Genomic DNA, 15,934 nt, shown 5'->3' with positions numbered 1-15,934 from the left:
GAGAGAAAAATAAAGGGTTTCGTATACCCTTCCTGTGTGTTTTGTCTACTTCCCAAATTTATTGAACATAGCTTTAGTAAGCTCCCTGTTCCGAGTCAGGATATTTAATGTTCCCAAAGCAAGTGAGGAGGAACACAGAACCTGATAACTTTAGTGAAAGGTAACAATTTTACTGACAAGTAGAAATCAGTATTTTTTAAATTACTATAAATATTTGATTGTATTATTCTTTTGTGTATTCTTATAATATTATGTATTGTTTTTACTTACTTGTTTGCTTACTTTCTGTAAAAATTTATTTAACGTGTAGTTTTTAGTAGATTTGTAGTTAGGTATAAATAAACACTTATATATATAATTGTAGATCTTGATAAATTCATCCGCCTGTGAAAATTATTAATGCTACTTAAAAATAGTTGACAACATATTAAAATAGTTGACAACGTGTGTGACAATATGTGATTGAGTTGTGAAAATACTTGATTAGAAACAGAATTTCTTCTGATGGGCCGCGGTGCAATATCCGATAATAAAATGGTGAAATTTCGTGATTTATTGAAACCTTGGCCATTTGTTAGCTTTTGTAAACGCATTTTTGAAACTATAGTGTCATTTGTTCAAAACGTGTAGAAGAACAAGCAATCTTATATAAATACAACTTCGATAGCCAACAAGTAAGTTACTTCAGAGGCTTAGTTGTGTTCAAATATTTAGCTAAAAGAATCCGGAGATAGCTAAGTGAGCTGTGTCTTAGAATTTACTGTGGTGGAAAAAAATGGGTAATATAGGACCTTTCTTGTATGTTTAAGGAAAACACGTATTATCTTCACATTCTCCTTCAGCTATTTAAAGCTATTTGTTTTGTTACATCATGTGACTTATTGCGATAAATTTTCAATTTCTTTCGTTTCTTCTTACATAGTTATTGGAGAGAACTTCACGAACTCTCAGCTCGCAGCAATACTAATTATATTAATTATTATTGTACAAAATTGTTATTCACATTTTTATCATTTACTTCAATCTTTTTCTCAATAAATGTAAGTAGTTTCCGTTTCCTTTCTATTGACGAACACATTAATGGAAATGAATTGAATTGCGAAATTTCGAAATTATTGCTTGGCTCAGTTTTATAGAGAAATCATGTAATATTAGGATTTAATGCTCTCTTGTTATATTTGGACTCCGTAAAGTTAAAATTTGTTTTTCAGTAAAAGCACATATAGTATCTGATACAAAAATTAGATAATAATTAAGTATATGATTCAGACTTCAGCATGAAATGGACAAAATGAAACCTTCCTATCCACAATATCTTCAAAAAAACGTTGAATAAGCTGTCTTCGATAAAAATTTTAGTTCTGTAACAATGATGGAGCATAGTGAGAAAAAAACACTTTTAGTTGTTAATTACTTTTTAATTAATTAAAATGTTATTATTGGACTTTTATGGGTAGTTTAACACATCTGCTATCTTTTAAGAAATTAAATAACATTTTTTCATGATGCTTCTAAAATTTTGCTTAAAATTCTAATTAGCTAATTTTTAATTATCATTTTGCTTTTTTTATTTGAGGAGTATTCATAAGGATATTTACCAAGTAACTGCAAAATTAGTTATTGAAAGAATTGATAAAGAAATTTAAAATGAGCAATAAATATATTTCCAAGTTTAAAATGTCGCTAAACTACTAATATTTTCCATCTAAAATCTAAAATTTATTTTCCTATTTATAATTTCTCTTCGCCAATTTAAAATTTGAAATAATCAATTCCAGTTTTGCTCGATGTATTTCATTTTATTTCTTCTCAGATATTGTCAAATTTCGTACCAAAAATTATATGTTTGTTGAATAATTGCCAAAATTTACTAGAAGAAAAATGAAAGCAATAATTTATTTATTTCCAGATTTCGTAATTAATTTCTTCTGACAATGAAAAAGGGCTTTTCCAATTCATAATATCAATTTTCAGTTTTGTTACTAAAATTGCTTTACAAAACGTTTGTTTGTCTTTATATTATTAATGATTTGTGTGATTACTTTCTTTTTTAAATATAACCTTCCTGGCGTTTATGTCACATAAAATTCGATTCAACAGGAAAATCGGAAAATATTTAAAAGCAGCATATCTTAAGAACTTCCGACAGATAGTCTTGCGCGCTGAAAATGAAAATGTTTTATTCCGTACAATGCTGCCAGTGCTCGTTTATCGTTGAGTTGTTTATTCAAAAATTCTTTAAAGTTTAAAAAAATATGAAATACATAATAAAACAAATTCGGAATTTGCTTCAGGTGCACATACTCGGGTGGAGGAATACTTTCAAAATTTGGTGGCTCTAGGTACCTTTGTTTTTTTCACAATGCTAGAAACATCCATACATTCATTCGAATTGTTCATTATTTAATTGTTTTAAGTATAATATACGACGATTATGATATTTGGTGGCAACAATTTGAAAAGTGATTCAGTACTTTGAGTGATTTGACGCAAAATACTGTTTCGAAATTAATAGGCCTTTTGAACTAACGCCCCTCTAGGCTAATAAATAAATAATATATAAACAGTATATAAATAAATCTAATAAAAAATAATTACAATAACGAATAATAAAATAAACAAATAGTACAGCTGAAATGGAAAGCTTAAAATAAGACGTATAGCACAATAAATATTTTTAATTTAAAAAATTACGGAAAGAGATTCTCAGATTTAGATCCTGATCTTCTACACATTTTGCTATTATTACGCGATATCATTACACCACATGACGGTGGAAAGGGCAAATAACTGTGTATATCATAAGCAAATAGAGTTAAAATATGCAAATGAAAATTTTGTAAGAACTTCAGAATTAATTAATTATTGCTTGAACAAAAAACTGTGCTGTGAAAGATCATCTTGCATTAAACAACTCTAATTAGAAAACTATCCATTCCAGTTTTGATAACTAGGTGATTTACAAACAGACATTAGATAAAAATAATTTTATATGAATATTTAAGCAGATTGACGTTAACTACCTGAAATGAATCCCCCCCCAAGGCCCAAGCCGTCCACAGACTTGGTCACTATTAAGGCCAAAAGCGGTGGTTCTTTTATTATGAAGGCACTTAAAAGGTGCTCCACGATTGCCTCCTATGAGGACGAGTGCTTCCTTGTTTCCTCCGGGATTCAAATCCGGACCCTTCGGTACGGATATCAGCGTACTAACCAGGGCGGCTCAAAAAGAATCTAATCCTCGAAATAAAATAAAGAAAGCAAATTTAATGACAAATGTTTTAATCAAAAATATTGATTTATCAATCAACACTACACTTGGAGATTCCAGGTGTAGTTCAGTTTTATTGGAGTAATTTTTTAAACTTTTTTTTAATTTATTAGGTAGAAGGATGTCAATGTATATGTCATTATATGTATCGTGCTGCTCGTTTTTGGTACGGAGGTTATCCGTGCCAGTTGCACCTATATTCGAACTCCAGAGATGGCATGGATGTTTGTAAATGTGCATCATTCTTGCGGCATGGAAGCAGTTGAAAACCGTCAAGTCGAAAATCTCAAGATGCTCGGATTCCGTCCCTCAGCATATTCTTGATGAAACCAGGCATATTGCTGGGTACAGTTGTATAGACACCAATAAAGTGTTCAAGATTTTCGCTAACGACAGGTGCTCTTTTGCGTTTGGACATGTTGAATTCATACACCTGATCTAGATTATGTTCAGATCAGAAGGGTAAGTAACCATATAAGTACTTATTTTAATAACAATATTTTAAATACTTTTATATTTCTGCAAAAGTATTCCAATGATGGCATAATTTATTGTTAATATATCTTGCATCATCTAATATAATTCTCTTAAAAATACAAATTCCTGAACTTGCAAGGCATAAAATGTCATTATCTTGTTATTTCCTAATCAAAGGATAGACGTAAGTCGTACATTGCATATATACTACGTAATTAACTCATAAGCCTCAGCATTGATTTGTGAAACATCAGTAACCCGAGGGTACGTATATACCCTAAGTTCAATTTTGTAAAAATAAATCAATTGTTTTAGTTACAAATCAAAACGGTCAAGGAAATCTATATATTTATCATTTAGATTGAAAATGACTAGTAATTTTTTACGAATTAATATATTTTTACGAATTACGAAACGGATTTAATATTTAGAATTTCATACAAAATGTAAGAATAAATATTTATTTCTCTAATGCGCAGAATGCATTGAAATACTTTATGGCGCTTAAATTTAATATACTGGATCTGTATTGTAAAATACTAAAGGCGAGTAAACATGATCCTCCTTGTGTTCACAGGATATGTCGATATTTTTCCCATTTTTATATTTTTACAAGATCTGTTTCACATCCTACTGCAATTTCTATTTTTTGATCATGGTAAAAGTTCAATTGCCTGTATTTTGGGTATTTAAAAATAGGATGAGCCCTTGAAGAATTTATTTCTTACTCTATATACTTTCTCCATTGAAATGTAGTTGATATTATAATTAAATATCTCTTCACTTAATCAATAAAAATCAAATGTTTCCAGTTGCCATATTTCTTAAGGTAGATCTGAAGTGGATATCGTATTTCATTTAAGAATCTAAAAACAATTTCCTAAAATTCTATGTTTTAGGTTAGTTTGTAATGTTCCAAAGCGGAAAGGATTTAATAAATAATAAATATTGTTACCTTGAATTATCGCCACAGCATAGAAGTAAATTTTTAATTTCAGCATCTTTTCAGTACATGCTGACGTGCTGTAAGTGGTTATCATAAACAGCTGGCATTGGAAGGTCCGTGGCCCGAATCTCGACGAGATTGCAGTTGTTTCGGCAAATCTGCAAATACTTTATCTACATTGATGTTTGAATTAAAATGTGGAAGAAGACAAATCCTCACCACCTTTGCTTTGGTAGACTAGCTATCCAACGTTACCTTTTTTAAGTACAATAGAATGTAAGGAATTACCGAATTTTTCCACGGTGCTCCAATGGTGTAAGTGGTTAGTTCATTCACCTACCATCTGAAAATGGGTGATTCAAATCCCAGTCATAGCACGAATGATTTTTTGCATTTCTTGCACAGAAAAAGCATATTTTGTATTTTTATGTATAATTAATTAATTCCCTTCTTACTCATAGGGAATTAATTAATTACTTATATATAATTAATTAATTCCCTATGAGTAAATGCCATCTTATTTCAAAGAGTTTATATCTTTTTGTAAACAAATTCTTTTCATACCATTCAGCATGCATCCGAAATACATATATGGGTGTTTTCATGTCTCTATGTGAAAACTCCTTCTCTTCAAAGTATTCATTCATAACACAACAAAAAAAGAAAAATGTTTTTGAAATAAGTTTTTCACTTCACAAAGATAAACTCTTTTAAGCCTAAATCATCTAGTAAATAGAAGCACATTTTAGTTTATTTTTATCTATAAAAGTACCAACCGCATTTTTCCTGGAATGCTTTTTATGAGAAAAATCCAGATTTCTCTATATAACAAAATAAATAAATAAATGTAATTTCGTAAAACATTCCATAAAAAGAAATGCATAATTACCTAATCTAGAACACTTTTAGATATTCGTACGTTTCAAGTTGCAAATATAAGAATTCTAACTCCTTCAAAGATATTAAGCGCCATGGTAAAAATAGAATACAAGTAAACTGTATAAGAAACTATATAAAAGAACTTGAGGTTGTAAAAGTTTATTTTTCATTATCTGACAAGTTATATACTTCAAATTTAACAATACGTTTTTAAAATCACCAAATGAAACACAGTTTCATATTTCATAGGTTTTCAAAAAGAGGAATTTTTTCTGTCGATTATACAAGTAGCTTGCATTTTTTAAGAGTTATTCAACAAATGTATAAAGAAATATTTTTTTTATTATTCAACGCTTTCTTTTCATGGTTATAGAAGTAGAATCTGACGTATTTATATTTATTAAATGCTCATTCCAAAATCATTTTACATAACGTAGCCTTCAGGAGATTTTATAATTACATATTCACATTAGATTACTCGTGGTAGTCATCCATAAAGTTACCTTCTTTTCAGGTTTGGGTAAAATATATCATATCACTGTAAACAAGTAATCTAAAAGATAAAGTGAATCCTAGCTTTTTTTAAGTGTGAGAAATTTCGAGTTTTGAAATTTGATTTTCTAAGAGGATATTAATAAGGTTTTTTATTTCTTCTTGACTGCTTCACTGCAAACTTTCTTTTAATCTTGAGCATTTGGGTATTAATAGTATTAAATATGACTTTCTTGGAGGTGTTGGAATTCCAGTTGATATGTTTAATAGTGCGAAAATTGAAATCTTTACTTTCATCAAACATTTTAACATCTTTTTACTTTTTTGTACTTACTAATTTGTAAGACAAGATAAACATTCCCATTGCAGTGGGCTAGTTTTGTTACGTTTAAGGCTCGGAGGATAAATCTTTGCTTCTTCTATTTTGTTAAAGTTATTGATTGCAACAATTTCATTCACAAATCTGAAAATGTAAGAAAAAAAATTACGTTGATCTTTAGTAACTGATAACTGACATTTATATTCTAGAGAGAAGAGAAATAAGTTACAAAGTGCGGATGAACTGCTAGACCCCATTGGTAATCCTCGTACTTGCTTGAAAAACGTATAATTAAATTTGATGTAATTGTTAAACAAAACACTATTTAAGTATATTTTCCAATCTCCTTTAGAGACTATTGTAAGAATCTGAGTAAACAGATCAGGCAGAAATAGAACGCTTTTAAAAATATTTTCTAGCGGTAAAGTATTGTAAATATTTTCGAAATCATGGCAATTAATATTCTTAATTTTTAGAGTTTGGAGTGCTTCGTTAATACGCTCGTTGTTTTTAATAACCCACTTGAATGCATGGTCTTGAAAATGAATATTATTGATAATGTGAAGAACTTGTTTGAGCTTTTTGGCAAAAAGAAGGTCATATACGCTACTTTTTGTAATATGACTTTTTGTATACACCCTTTTTGTACTGCCGACTGTAATAAAAAAAGGGAGGTGCGCAATAACGCTTCAACGTTCTCTACGGCTAATCGTTTTTAGTTATACCAGATACATACGTAAATATACATAGACGTCACGAAATTAACCCATTTTTAACCCACTTTGCAATCCGTTTTTGAAAACAGAGTCCTTTATTTTGTCCTTACGTACAGACATCAAGCAAAAAATATAGTCAATCAAAATTAATTTTAAAAAATATTTTTAGGTATGATACCCGAAATTTTTAAAGATTGCAATACTTCCTTTATTCCTTTCAAGGAAGTAAAAAACACTTTTTGAAAAATTTGTTTTATAAATTGGTTACTAACAGTCTATTTTATGAAAATTATTTTTTCAATTCTTTTCAAATCCTCTTGATACATCTATCACCTTGAATTTTATCTCAAGAATATTTTCTCTCATTTTTTGTAAAGAAAGCAATAATCATTCTGTTATATTTGTCTATTTCATTTAGTATGAGAAGCATGCGACGGTTATTTGCCTAATGGAAGGCTTGTTTTTGTCGAGGACGTTCTAAGGAAAAAACGGTTCGTATTCAGTAAACATTCATGCATATGTAAGCAGAAAACATTCATGCAAATGTCCGTTCAACCACATAGTTGCCGAAATTCTTGAACCTGGTTCAAACTGTCATTGTGTAGCGGCCATTGGTGTTACAAATAAGTCTTAAATTACAATTATTTCCTAAGAAGCTTAATTATAACCGGGATTTCTAATGCCCTTCTTTACAATTTTGTTTTTAAATTTCTGTTTTGATAAAAAAAACCTTAATAAAGAAAACTCTTGCTTTTATTTTTATCACAGTTAATTTTTAGACCACTTCAAAGCACCAGAGTACAGCTCCCGACTCTGCTTGGTTGTTCTTGGAACTCCACGTACTCTCGAGACTCTGCACGCTACAACTCGCGATGCACTCGACGACACACAGAGCACAGCTCCCGACTTTTCGGTTAAGTTGTTCCCGGAGCTCAACACGTTTTCTCGACGATGCACTAACCGCGATGCACTAAGAGACTTCTTCGGTGAACTCGACGACCCACTCGGCACTCGCTGGCCGACTGTCAACTCGATGGACTCCGCAGGGCTTGACTCGCTAGGCGAGACACCAACTCGATACTAACTAACTCGCACTCTATGTGAGGCAAACTTTCGATACTAACTGACTGCGGAGCAGCAGGCTTTATATAGCTTTCGGCTTGCGTTCGAGAATATTCTCGAACGTTCATTACCTAAACCGGTAAGAATTGAATTCGTTCCAGAAGGTTCTCCATCCGTCCATGGTAGATTGCCAAATGTCGCCAAATGGGCAATTTCTCGCCAAATGTGGCAACTCGCCTTCCCTTGCCATTTTATGGCAACCCTAAAACTGCTGTGCGGGGAAGCCATCTTACTGCGCCTGTACATTTCGTAACAGCTTTTTTCGGGAAGGCATAAAAGATTTACCACGTCTTCTTTTTAATATGAAAAATCCAAATATTTCGGAAAAATGTAGATTGATGAGATACAACGATAGTTATTGCCATGAATATTGAAGTGGATGTAGATAAGTGACTTCACCAGTGCAAAGTGCAGAAAGCTTTCCTTTTTGTTTCGACAGTGCGGTGTTCAGTTTCAATGCCGCAGATATCAGTTTAACCTTCAAGCTCGCTAGCTTCAAGGACACTGATGCAACAGCGGCGTACAAAAACAAACCATACTAACAGATGTGGCCACGAGACAGAGGCAACCAAGCGAGCTAACTTTATGTCCCTCCAATTCTTTTTGCCCTTTTCAACGTAATAATAGGATTTCTAGATGCATAATATGTTTCTTGACTTTCGTAGATACTATATGAGCGTAAGAAAAGAAGCTTTCTGTTTTCACTTAATTGGAGTGTTTCATTGAACGTTTATATAGCCTTTGAGCGCTGAAAGCTAATTTAATCATCAGTCTGCTGATTGGGAGAAAAATGAAAATATAATTTCTGATCTATGTGTTTGCTTTTAAGTGCTTCTAGAAGTGCCACTTGTAGTGCTTTTACATACTTTCAAGTGCTTCCACGAGTAATTGGCATGCATCCGAATTCAAGGGTCTGTGAATCTAATTTACAAGCATCCCAAATTCAAGTGCCCCTGAATTTATCAAAAAAAAATTCAAACAATTTCTGTTTCCTAAATAATTGAAATTAAAACTTCCCATTTAAAAAATTTTAATTTTAATTTTACAGTTTAAACCATTTTTTTCTACTGAAGGTCAAATTCATTTTCCAATTTTTAAAATACTTTATTTTTCAGTTATTAAGCACTCGAAAACACTTCTAATTTTAATCCAAACCTCCTTTTCTTCCGAATATGCATTCGAGGGGAAACAATTAATCTTCATTTGAACGCTTACCCTCCATTAATCTCTTACTTCTTACGTAATATTTTGCTCTGGTGCGTCTAAAATTGAATCTTTGTAATTTAAGATTGCAAAGTAATATACTTCCCAATTCTAAGTGTAATTACAGATAAAAGGTACTTAGAATTTTATGTAATTGGATTAGTTAAATATGGCTAAACTCGCCAGAAATCTGCCTAGGGAAAGAATGAATGTCTTTAGTGGCCGGCTCTCTAACTGAAAGAATCTGTATTATCATTAAATGTAAGGAAATCCACTAGGTATCTAATGAAGTAAGTTAGTTTGAAAAGTAAACAAGATATGTAATTTATTGGAAATACTCGCTGTGAAGACAAGGTTGTCTGCTTTGCATCACTCTTTGCGAGAGAAAGCAGATCCATTTCAAAATAAGCATTCAAGGACATTTATAGAATATCTTGTTCCAACTACCTTCATATGCTAAAATGTCTATCAACCTACGTTTATGTCTACATCCATCTCCTGATAGACTATATATTAGCATTTCTAAAATTTTAAAAATTATATTGTGATAGTGATAATGGAAACAGAGAATTTAAAGTAAAATCAAACCAAAGATTTTGGATTTTAAAAAAAAAGTTCTTATATTATGTTAATTTCTCAAATGTTTATGAATTTGAAAATCAGTTATCAAATTAGTTTTCTTAGTGAGATATTAACATTAGCAATAAAGGCTGCCAGTTGGGAGAAATGCAGCATGCTATGTGATTTAGTCTTTTATTATTTTTTATAAATTATTTTTTATAAAAAATAATCTAAAACTCCAAAGCTTGATAAGAAATAAATAATTCGATAAGTTCGATAAGAAAAAATAATTTAAAACTCCTAAGTATTTTAAGAAAACCAAAATCTCCAACTCTGCTTTTGTATCCCGAAAAGACTGAAACAAACATACATCTTCCAGTTGTTTTCGAAAATATCAGAAAGTTCAGCTTTCGATTCATTGGTATTTATGGTAGCAGGTCCTGAGTTGATAAACTCGCTAAACTTCATGTAATATATCTTTTTTTTTCTAGTTTTGTTTTCCGTCGTAACGTTTTCGTTCACTCGAAAATGCAGTGTTAATTGGCTTTTTATGTACAAATATTATTCGAAAACAGAATAACAGAAGTACATACTATTTACGGAACGTTTCAAAATCTCGGAATTTGAGATCTTTTTCCTCTTAGAAACGTAAATGTAACATTTTTCTCGGACAGTGAAGGTACTTTCTACTTATTCGTGACTCTCACTTGTAACTGACGAGCGCTCACTGCATCATCAAAGGTGACGCATGATAGTAGGAAGAGTTAAGATCACTCTTCGTACTATCATGCTTCCAGACATCGTGTGTTTAGATATAATGGCGCCAAATATACAGTAGTACAGGTCGTATTTCAATGCTGTAATAATTAAGTATGTTAAAAAACAGTAACATCACACACTGTAAGTAATTGTTTTTAAGAATTTTCTGTTCACTTTCGACAGCTAATATTAAAGATGAAACATAAGACTGAAATCTACATTAATCCAAAGTTATTTCAGAATGACAATTCCCAGTGACTTAAAAAATTTTTGAAATAAAATTTATTTCAAAATATAGTGCAGTTTGGAGAATTTAAGTGCATTTTCCAGGAAAATATTCTGTCATTTCTTTCTGTATATAAAATAACAAAATTGGTACTCAGACGCCGTTTTAAAATTTCATAAATATTTTATGAGCCTCAAGTACCTTTTGACAAATATTTGAGCACAGGCAGTATTATTTTCTCACAGCTCGAACTCATGTAACATCTCGTCAGGCAGGTTTGTATTTCATACTGCTCCTGTACAAACTAAACAACGTTTCAATTTCTCGATCCATTTGAATCATTGCTCATGAAATGCGTATAAAATTATTCTGAATCTAGATGCTCGGAAGAGATTTTATGTTAACTTATCAATCGAATATTCTAGAGCACTAATATTGCTCTCCTTTATTTTAACAATATTGCCGAAGCTCTAAAATTTATTTCAAATTTTAAACGAATAAATATTTATTACATCAAAAGTTAAAGATGAATCCTTTTCCCTTTTCTTAATAACGCATAATTAGTTTCAGTTAAATGACTCTCGTTTTCCTGATCGAATAACTAAACAAAAAATTACAAGACTATTGAATCTCTGCTGAAAAATGATGTGATATCAAATGCAAGTATTTGCCTTTATCAGAGTTTATCTATCTGTTTCTCTGTCTCTCTGTGTACCTCTTTACTATCTATTCATCCTTCAGTCTATTCATGTAATTGTGCAATCTGTGTCTTCCTGTTTGTCTCTCTGTTTATCTATTTAACTTTTTAAATAACTGTTCACATTTCAATATATTTACATTGAATATTAATGTATTATATACGTATGTATATGATTACGCAAATTAATTCCTTATGCATCTGCATACTAGCAAAAAACATTAATTAAATACTTTATAAGGTATTTTCTCCCTCCTTTTCGTATGTATAACTGAAGCACGTTCGATACGCATTCGGGATATCTGGAGTTCGAATCCCAGCGAGGGAAACTACGGATTCCTTCAGTTTCATGACATCGAAAACTTCTAAATGACTCTGCAACTTGTATATAACAGTAATTTACTCTGCATTCTTTAAAACTTTAAACAATACCTGCTCGGTTTAACAATATTTTCATTCCATTTATTGCTTACATTCATTTGAATTATTTTAAATGAAGTAAAGAATTAATCATAAATTAACAAAACGTCATAAAGACTTTTCCGTAATTCGTTTAAACAGTAAACTCTAAATTATAAAATAATGTTTTCCATTCCACTTCATAGTGTAACTAAACTACTAAAAATTCTACAGTTAGCATAAAAAACTGTGAACTATTCTGATTGAGTTCTTGCTTTGTTAGACTTCTGAGCTCGTGTCTGAGTAGTTTTTAAATACATCTGGAAAAGATGAATCTAAAAATCAAATCTACCAATTTTTCAGAAAATTAGATCATCCGTTATGTTATTTTTTCGATAAGAAGAATTTATTTTTGTGATGTGTAAACAAATAAATATAAGCAGCATATTTGTAAACTTAAAAAATTTAAGCTTAATCTGTAAAACTCCTCTGCTTTAACAACTCGAATACAAGCAACAGTTTCTTTGAGTTTATGATTGTCGAAAAGTTCTCAAAGACTCAAACTTATCTCGATCAGTGCTGTGACAGGCAACGCCAAAAGCTTACCTACATCCGCCATTCACTTCGAACATTTACTTGACAAATCGCCGGGAATGAGACAGTTAAATTGATTGAGAACTCGCGTTCTCTTGGGTTGAAATCAATTCGTCTCCATCAAGCCAGTTGAACATAAAATTCCTGAAAGTTAGTGTCATTCACGATCGCCCAAATGACTCTGGTGCCGAAAATAATACACTGATTTATGTATCGTGATTAATGTAAGAGTATTTAAAGGAAGAAACAGCAAATATGAAAAGACAAATAATTTGGTGTTGAATAGAAAATGCATATATTATATTTCTTTTCTCAAAGCTAATTTGAACCAATAATTTTCTTTTGGAGTTAGTTAGAAGTATCAAAATAAGAAAAAAACTTGAAATTACTTACAAAAGATTCCATCATGATATTTTTAGCAATTCTGCTTAGGTGATGAAAAACTTTTCGGAGAGTTCCTCTGAATACAAGCCGTCTAGCTTATCAGATTATTCCTAAAAGGGAAAAAGTATAAATATGCTTCTTTTAGAAGACTGAAAAACTGCATTATATTGATGTGAATTTCCAAAAGAAGAATACTAATACTTATGAATGCATATGCCTGCTGAGACTTGCATATATACGAGAGGTTTCATCATTTTTTCTTCAACAAAAAGATAAATAAATTTTCTATAATAAAATCAAATTTCTATATGCTAGAATATATTTTCCTTACATATTTAACCTTGATATTAGACCAGAATAAGCTGTTTTTATGTAGTGTTCTTATAAATATGTAAAAACTTTAAACTAACAAAGAACAGTAATTCTTGATGTATGAGATTACATATTTATGTTTTTATAAAACTAACTATTTTGTATTCTCAAAAAATAATGTAATAAAAATAATAATAGTCGTAAATTATTTTTTTTCTGTGAGAGCTGAATATTTTATTTTATTTTAAAAATTTGCTACTTTCCTATTAATAATCAATAATTTCCGTTTATTAGAATTGCCCGTAAAAGTCACGCTGTTCCAATGGTGCAAAAAACATAATCTTCTCCTGTTAATATGTATTCAATCTTGTTCTGTTTGCTTCAACAGAACAAGATTTTTATTAGCTTTTTCCCATGTCCGTCCTCTTTCCTTCTATCTCCTTCCATCACCTGACTTTTCTTTTAGGTGCTTAATTTTGAGTTTTTAGCATTTACCAAGTAATAAAATGAAATCTCTTCATTTTTTGCATTATTATGATATATAACTGAGCAACCTCTATTATAAATATAGTTGAATTACATTTCCGTAAAGGACTCACTGTGTGAGTAGCATTGTTAAACCCATACAAATTCATAATCTGGAAGATAAAAAGAGTTTTAAAGAGGCAGCTGAAATCTATTAACTATTTGAGTTAACGTCAACTGATTTTTTGGCAAAAAGACACGGATGAATTGCATAAACAAATGATAGAGTGAAACAATTATTTTCGAGTAATTACGCATTGCCGAAACGGATAGAATAAAGCACGGTAGAACTAAGAGTTGTAGACATTATTAAATCCGCTCGAGTTTATTTACTAATGCAACAGAAAAAATAGCAAAACTACAATTAATCTTTGCTAGTAGAATCCACTAGCATGTGTAACTCAGAAGTACAAAAATATTACTCTTTTTCTGGTAGAATCTGGAGATTCTATCAGAGAATCTATTAGAATCTAAAGATCCATCAAATTCTAAATAACGCACGTCTCCACCCGAATATGGGCATCTCGCCTAAATTTGGAATTTGTTTTATTATCGATTTCATATTTTGTATAGCATTTTTGAGTTTTTGGTTAAGAAACATAACGATTTCAAAGAGAGCAATGGCAACACTGTATGGGGAAAAAAAAACATTTTTATCTCCAGCGCGCGGAACCGTATGTATCGGAAAATCTAAAGATATGCTCTTTTTAAATTATTCTCCAATATTATTGTTGAATTGAATTTTATGGTTTAATAGCGAAGACCATTATTTTTAGTAAATAAAGGTAACACACAAAACGTTAAGAAAACGCCCCTTTGAACGTAATATAAAATCTAAAAGATTTCAGATTTTCCCCCCTTACTATTAACATTTTGCATGTTTAATTTATTTATTAAATATCACGTACTTGGCACTTACGCCATATAAAATTAGATTCAACGGCAAAATCATAAAATATTTAAAAACACCATATCTTTTGAATTTCCGATAGACAGTCTTACGTGCTGCAGATAATTTTTTCCCTCCGTACAGCGTTGGCTTGAAGTCGTTGAGTTCGTTAATAAAAAATTCGTTTAAGTTTTAGAAATAGTTTTTAGAAAATATGATACATATCATGAAACAAATTCGAAATTCAAAATTCGTGCTTCCAGGTACCCATGTTTGGAAGAAGGACTACGTTATTCAGAATTTGATCGCTCTAGGTACCGTTATTTTTTAACAATGCAAGAAATGCGCATACATTTATGCAGATTCTTCATTATTTAATTGCTTTGAATGTAACACAGGGCGATAATATTTGGTGGCAACAATTTAAAAAGTGATACACCATTTATAGTGATTCAGTATAAAATGGCGTTTCGAGAATGATATCACATTCGGAAGTAACGTCTTTTTTGAGCTAACAATATGCATACATTTTAATAATTTGTATTTATTTCATTTTTATTAAAAATTTATATAATTTATGTATATTTTTATGTATTTATGTATATAAATGTAAGTTATATAATTTATGACTTATGTAACTGTTATGATATATAACATGCTGAATCGATAAAACCCTACTGCATTTCATAAATTTGATGTAAAATTTGTTGGTAAATTTTATAAACACTCTTACCACAAATATCCTTAATAAGTGATGTTTCCTTTGTCATACATCATACTCATATATCATGATGTAAAAACAACTGTTTGAACTCTGTATAACAATTTTATTACATTATAAAGGAACTGATGCCCTAATTTTAAAATTTAAAATATTATTGCAGACTTTATACGAAACTCTTCAATATCAAAATTCGCCTACATTAGAGGAGAATTTGAAACTTCGATTTAGAGCATAGAATGTAAACATATATTCTAAAAAATTTGAAATTTTTATAAAATTCTGTATTTTTATTTTATATTCATCAATTTTTCTCATGTATTTACATTAACAGAATTTTACAGATTTATGTTTGTCTTTTATCTTCTGAAAACTCTTAATTCATTTCTACCAATAATAATCTTCGCGAGAATTCATACTGAATTAGAATATAAATGAACCC

General features: G+C 30.4%; 1 long non-coding RNA gene across 1 annotated transcript in view; it reads right to left on the bottom strand.

Annotated features, from left to right (window-relative positions):
- Positions 1-13,155, bottom strand: part of LOC146997160 (uncharacterized) — a 159,036-nt gene extending 145,881 nt beyond the window's left edge. Inside the window, exon 1 of the long non-coding RNA XR_015041001.1 lies at positions 13,055-13,155. This is a non-coding gene — a long non-coding RNA (uncharacterized LOC146997160). The remainder of the gene's footprint in view (positions 1-13,054) is intronic.
- Positions 13,156-15,934: the final 2,779 nt, after the last annotated feature.

This window comes from Stegodyphus dumicola, chromosome 5 (genome assembly GCF_044657685.1).
Source record: "Stegodyphus dumicola isolate Sdum_Otavi_A_Nest chromosome 5, ASM4465768v1".
NCBI lineage: Eukaryota > Metazoa > Arthropoda > Arachnida > Araneae > Eresidae > Stegodyphus > Stegodyphus dumicola.
The sequence above is the reverse complement of the archived record's forward strand: the minus strand, read 5'-3'. Positions and strand labels throughout refer to the sequence as shown.